This window comes from Apis dorsata, unplaced genomic scaffold, assembly GCF_000469605.1.
Source record: "Apis dorsata unplaced genomic scaffold, Apis dorsata 1.3 scaffold_247, whole genome shotgun sequence".
Lineage (NCBI taxonomy): Eukaryota > Metazoa > Arthropoda > Insecta > Hymenoptera > Apidae > Apis > Apis dorsata.
Window position 1 is genome coordinate 527696 of NW_006263526.1, and position 7627 is coordinate 535322.

Genomic DNA, 7627 nt, shown 5'->3' on the forward strand with positions numbered 1-7627 from the left:
GAAATGATTATTTTTTTGTGATAAGACTAATCTATCATAGAATTGAACATATATATTTTTTGATTAATAGTTTTAAATGCTTTATTTACATGTTAAGATTAGATTAATATAGGTTTACGTTAAGATAAATTTCATTTAAAATATATTATATTTTTCTATTATATTTGTAAGAATTTACGCTTATTTGTTGACAAATCTTGTTGACAAAAATTCGTGTATTTTATATCTCATTAAATAAATAAAATAAAAAAAAATTTTGATTTAATTTAGAAGAGCTATTATAATATCAAGATATGATCATATGAATGCAAAATAAAAAGATGAGTAAAATTTAATGAATTTTGATTATTTCTCTATATGTCATATAATCAATATCTCAAATCTCAAAGAAAGAGTAAAATCTATTAACTATGAATTAGCATTTTTTCAATTAAGAATTCAAAATTTTAACATTTGAGCGAATTAAATGGAACGATGTTATTTTGAACGCAAAAGTAGATAAAATTAAATTAATTATATTTGTTAGAAGAAAACATGATGAAAAACATTTGAAAAAAGGATAAGTCAACAACGAGAAGAGAAGAGTTAGGAAATGTTAAAATGAACAAGCCAGTGAACAGCAAGGTATATTCGCTTAAAACTGTGCTTGTTGTCCGCAACCGGAAGTTGCGGAAATTGTTGCGGCGGAAGGACCAGGTCGCTTAATAATTCACATTCTGAGAATTTTGCAAAAATTTGACAAAAAAATTTTATATTCTCATCAACGCTCTTCTTTATTCATGAAATTTTTATCATTATTGAATTCTTGACCAATTTAGATAGAAAAATTTATAAAAAAAACTTAATTCTAATTTAAAAAAAAAAATGCTTTGAATAATTACTAAATATTTCCAAACAATTATTTAGATAGAAGATTTTTATGATAAAATAAAGAATCATTTATGTATGAATCTGTTCCACAGATACTTATAAATGATTATCGAGATTAAATCTCCAAATAATTATCTCCGAAATTAAAAATAAAATACCAAAACTCGCTTGTTCGTCTCCTGAAATCAATAATTCTTATAAAATCAGTTTCCCATATTTCTCACATTAATATCTCTCCGATAAAGAGTTTCTAATAGATACGTATTATTTCTTAATTTTGCGAGAAAGAAAAAGAGAGAATTCCAGTCAGCAGTGAGTTAAATTCCAATTAAATTCAATCTCCTCTCTCGCCGAATGAATTCCCGTCATGACGAATCAACGAACACCACCTGCTCGACGTTCGATCCTCGAGGATATCGTCGAGGAGTAATTTCTTTCTGCGAAATACCATGATTGGCGCGAGGGATGATCGGTGGAAGAGGGTTGATCGCGCGCGGGAACAGGGATGATTTCTTCGATCGAGGTCAAGAGAGGCTCGCTCGTCGAGAGAGGAGAGGAAGCACGGGCCATTTTACACGTGGATAGAGAGGACGCGTTAACTCCAACTATCGTTAAAATCACTCGAATGCTTTAACGTCGTTCGATTCAACGATTGTCTTCCCGTCGATGATTTCCACGATCTTGATGGGAGGTTGTTCGAACGGATGTCGATACTGTTGACGTCCAATTTTTATTTATTTTTTTTTCAACGTTCGATTAAATTATTCGTTAGAATTCCACGATAAACAATTTATATTTTCTCGATGTACGTACGTTAATTTTCGTAGACCAATTTACATTACAAAAATCTCTGGGCATACTTATGAATCACCAATAATGTTGTTGCCTATTTAGACATCATTAGATGATACAATCATCTTTGTTGAGGTTAGTCAACTATCGAGTAGCCAATGGCAGAATAGAGATATCGATTCTCTTCGATATCTATAGGGTGTAAACACGTAATGAATTAATATTTATCACGCTCGGTATATCTATTCGTTTGGGCATTCCACGGATCATTCCATTAGAATCGTAGGTGTCATGGAAATTTTTCGCACGAAACATACGAAGTACGAGAGAAATTTCGCCCGATAGGAAAATAGGAAAAGTGTAGTCGTGGAACAACGATAGAAACTTGGCCGGCTCGCGTCGTTACCAGATTGTGCGGCTTTTCTCCTTTGATAAACTGTAATTTCGACTATCGAACTCGCAACTTCCCCGTCAGGGACAGATTTTACGCGGTAACGGGGCTGGCACGACATGTCGTAGCAGAATTTCCACCCTTCGTACAGGATTTTCCCTCGAAACTAATATTGAACTGCGCGAAGATCAAACTTTCGCGATTGTTAACGAACAAAACGTGGAAGATTTACTGGAGAAGATTAAAAAATTTTTAATTACACGAAGCATTTATAATGATTAAATGGAGAAAAAATTGAAATGAATTGCTTGATCGCTGTGTAAAGTACAATAAAAAAATATTTCGCACTGAAATAAAATGTTTACTAGTATCCAAAGATCCAAAAAGAATCTCGATTCGTTTTGATCATCGAATATTAATAGAATTCTCTTTCTCTCTCTATATATATATAATTAATTTGCATTTGTCATGAAGAAAAAGTTGATGCGGATCATACGTAAATCAGTGATTCTTTCTTGAAGAATAAAAAAAAATTGACGAGCACAAGCCCCGAATAGTTCGAGGAATGAACGATGATCGCGATGAATCGGTTGGTCGTAAGATATGCGAAGGAGTTACAACTAGAATGCGCGCAGACACAGCGAGTGCAATTTCATCCGGCGCCGAAGAAAGCACGGAGGAACTTCCTTTATTACGTTAAAAGTTTTTACGACCGCCGCTCCACGGGAGCTATCGTGCAACGTTTCAGCAATGCCCTGCTCGAATTAAAATGGGGCCCCCGCTGATTCGAATTCGTCGAAACAACATTTCCGTGACGAAAATTATTACCGGGGTTTCATTTACATCTAAATGATTTAGCGCACATCGACTTACTGTAATTTCTGTGTGGAATGGAGGGGAAAAAAATAAAAATTTTACGATCATATTCTATAAAACGAGAAAAATTCATTTTCATTCTATCGATTTTGGGATACGAAAGATAGTTTTAATTTTTTTAGATGCAAAGTTTTGTTTTAATTACAAAGAAATTATATAAGACGATAATATAAATTTTTGTAAAATAATTCTTTACTCTAGTTTAAATATTTATTTCTTTATTTCTTGTTTTAATTGATATATTATAATTATATCAGGAATAATATTGATTAATTTAAATCAAATGAATTTTTCAATTTTTGCTTAGTTGATCTTACAAAATGTTTTTTTTTTTAAAGACTACTTCAGCTTTTTTTCAATCGACCAAAGAATCCTCGATAAGATCAGAATCTTATTGTGCTATCCGTGCATCTGCAAGCAGGATCTAATCTTAATCTCTAATTCTTATGCAGTGGGGCAGATGTTTCTTTATCGAGGCGAAAGGTACCCGCATCCTTGTCCAGTTGAATTTTAATCGTTCATCGCGATTTAAATACGAAAGAAGTTTATAAAGTTGCGAAAGAGAATAATTTTTATCGAGATAGAAAAATCTCTCCTCGTTTTATTATTTATAATCATTCGAATAAAACAAAAGTATTTAAAAATCTCTATCTTCTTTTTAACAATAAAATCGTAGAATATTTATCCTATAGTTATTTCTCCCTTCTTCCTTCTTTTATACCACATTTAACTTTCTTTATTCTTCTGAAATAACGTCGAAACGAGACGTTGACGTGACGATCATTCACAAGCAGGATTTATCGAGACCCGGCGACTAAGATTTTCAAGGATCATCCCCCCTCGAGTTCTAAAAGAGATTCGAGCTAATACGAAATTTACAGGCAGTACGTGCATCTATTTTGGTGATTTCGATGCTTTCATAGAAGATCGCTGCATGACGATTTGCAATTTTTAATCTCCAATTTTTCCTCTTAAAACGTGATATCCTAATTTTATAAAAATAAGCGTTTATACGATGATCTAATATTTTTATAGAATAATATTCAAGAATATTTATATACCAAAGAATATCTTTATTAATTTATCTTTAGTTCATTTAATAATTTACAATAAAAATTGAATCAAATTCTTTCTCAGAAATTTTACATAGTTATAATTATAATATACTTGGATAATTGATATATTTTGGATCATCATTTATCTTATTTCGAATAATATTTTAAAAATGAATGTATCAAAAACCTATAAACTTTGATTAATTTGATTTTATTTTGAAGAAAATGAGAAACGATGCATTGCAAATTCTGAAAATTATGTTTTGTTTGAAACATTTAGGGGTTTGTTTTAGCGACACACGTTGCGAAAGGTTTTCGCGATCGATCGGCCAAACATTTGCAGGAAAAACAAAGGGGAAGAGTAATGGAAATTTTTGCAAAGTGCCGGAATATTGACGAGACTCGGCAGAGGAGAATTTTTAGTCGAGGCACTTCAGTGAAAATCGGACCCGAAAAGAATTATCCCGTGAATCTCGTTCCGATAATGGAGTGCGAAAAAGCTGGATTAATATTTTTCCCGGAATTTTAGCGAGATTCAGTCGAAAACTTTTTACTTTTATCCCGTTGAATTTTTATCCATACATTTATCTTTATGCTCATGTTGGCTTAATTCAAATATTTACTTGGAAATACTTCAGTATTCGTGACAGATTTAATACTCTCTTAATATAAAAGATACTCTTATGATTGTAAATGATAATAAATGCATCATCGATACGAATTTTTTAACCAAAATAGACAAATGTAAAACCGATAGATTGAAATTTTAAATCGTTCTAGTTTCTTTAAATTAAAAAATATGAATAATAAGATAAGAACGAAGAGAAAAGTAATATTGCATAATTTAATAAAAGAAATTATATTATTATTCGTAACTCATAATCTTTTCTTTTTTCTTTTTGAGGCAAATCGAATACAAACTTTACGATCGATTTAATAAAACTAAAAAAAAACATCTAGGAATCTTTCTTATTTCAGGAATAATTAATTAATTGATCAAAATATACGTCGAACGAATCCTTTCACGCTTTAGAAATCGATCAATTGAGATCTGGATTCCGATATTCCTCTAAGAGAAAGTGCGAAGTTTAAACGCAGGTTTAAAGTTTGGCGCGATAAAATGCATCGATTCGTCGGTCTTATTTTGTCAGAGAAACGTGGATGGCTACATACGGCCTTCTTCGAGGCTCAAACTTACACTTCCGTCGACAGGGAAAATCAATAAGGGGTTGGTTACGTTCCCCTGGACAGACTCTGTTGCTTGCACTCGCGCAAAAACCGACTTTGGTAAAAGTTCCTCCGTATCTATCTTCGCGATTAAGACCCCTGAAGATGATTTTGTTTTTTTTTGCTATTAAATGACGATATTAGAATTCGCTGAATATAAATCGTTTAAAATCAAATCGAAGTGGTAAACGTACATTAATTTATTTTTGTTCGATAAATGGAGAAGAGAAAGGATCAAAAATTTTTTGATATATTTATCTTTTTTTTTTTGAAAAAATATGAAAATTGACATTAAAATTCATTAACTCGATCAATAGATACAGTGTTAAAAAATTATCTAATATTAAAATACAATGATAAACAAAGTTTATCCATCACACATGATGATAAAAAATTCTTAATTTTATCAATTCAAACCAGTTACTATACAATTCTTGGAAATTATTCAAATACATTTATTCACTATTAAAATTTCAATGGATAGACAAAGTTTCGATCGAAACGCCGTTGCAACCAATTAGAAACACCGCTTGGAGGGATGATTCGAGCCGGAAGCTACCTGTGTCGGGGGTTAATTCAAATTAGGTTCATTTACGCATTGTTCCCGGGGAATCAAATGGATAGAATCGAATTTGTCGATTGAGGATTTCTCGTCTCTGTACGGAAAATAAGTAATTAAAATGCATGTTTCATAGAGCTAGATCCTAGACCATCCCAATTATGCAAAATCGTTTGAAATTGTTCGTGAACCCGTTTTCATTATCGCTCTCATTAAGGCCTCACGTCCGTGCTTATTGTCGCGGGCTGAACGAGCACGGGGAGAAAAAGAGGGACGTCTCTCACCGAGTCACAAATCGATTCTAATTGAATACAATTTAACCGTGAAATTAACGCGGACGTGAAACCATTGACTGTCCGCGAGAATCTATCAGCTCTCGTTTTGTCCTCTCTCGCATGATCGATTCTATTGGAAATAGACAATGGATACGTAGCAGAAAATTATTGGAAATGAAAGTTTCTTTTTTTGAAAATTTTAAATAAATAAAATTAATAAAGCTATACATATATATACATATATATATGTATACGTATGATATAATATATCGTAAATGATCCCATTTAGGAATGAAGCCCGCGTCGATGTTAATCGATTTTAGAGGATTAATTCGTAATTAGTGTCAGTTGGATTGAAGATGATGTACCCAATTGGATTAAGTTAGTTATTCCCGATTTGCAGAATACATTTTGTTAATATTGGAGAAATACTTTACCTATTTATAAGATTTTTGTTTAAACTTTGTGTAAATTTTTATTTCTCTTCTAAAGTAAAGAATTGAAATTTGATTCAGCTTACCAACAAATTTTTATTGCCAAATCAAATTTCTTATTCGAAATTTACAATCGAGATTCGATCTATGTTTCATTATGAATAGCAAAATGGAAACTTGGCTATAAATTCCCCCATAGATTATTAATCAGAGTTGCTAGCTGCATGGATATGATCGTAACCGCAACGAAATTTCGCAAAGAAGCCCAAGGGAGGGACGTGGATATTAATAAAGTTATCGAGGCTGGCCAACAACACCGTTTATTATCGGAACTGTTCATTCTGTTCGAATAATTTGCGATGGAATAATTAAATATACTTTTTAATCCACGAAATTTTCACATTATTCTTATTATTTATATACATATCTTATTTATGATCGAAATCCATTACAATTCTAAATTTCAATAATCTCTAATTATCCATCTGGAAGAATATTGCATAAAATTTTCTTACCTCATTAAAACCAATAGAATACATTTTTTTTCTTTGAAAATTTTGCCTCATTTATCGATATATTTCTTTCGCGCTTCGAGGATCGCCGATGCTTCCTGTCCACGATAAAAATGCCGACTTTTTCCTCTTCTTTTCTCTCCCTCTCTCTTTTTTTTTTTCTCTCCTGTCCCTGAGGGAAAAGCGTGGCAAAGCAACGATTCCAAGTGCCAGGCATCGCTATAACGCGAAACAGATGGCCGGAAGAGAAAGAGGCCGATTATTTTTGCATCGACGGTTTTGCGGCCTCTGTTCTCGCTTCTTTTTCTCGTCCTGAGAAAAGAATTTGTTTTATCCATGCGTATATAATAACTTTCGCGAATAGATTTCGATTTCTTTCGAATTATTTCACGAGCAATGATTTTGAAGATTCGAAAAGGATTGTTGAGAGTAGAGATTTTTGCGATAAGAATTAAAAAAAAAAAAAGGAAAGAACACAGAAAAAATCATATAACCATAAATATTTTCCTTTTATCGTATTCATGAAATTTTCAATTCAATTTTGTTATAATATTCATTTACATCCGTCCATCATTTATCTCTTTTATATTTCCTTTCTCACGCTTTCCTTTGTTTAAAAAAAAAAAAAAAAAAAAA

At 32.0% G+C, this 7627-nt stretch overlaps 1 protein-coding gene across 2 annotated transcripts in view; it reads left to right on the forward strand.

Moving 5' to 3' along the window:
• Positions 1-7627, forward strand: part of LOC102672753 (zinc finger SWIM domain-containing protein 8) — a 73243-nt gene that overhangs the window by 54162 nt on the left and 11454 nt on the right. The gene's annotated exons all lie outside the window — the stretch shown is intronic.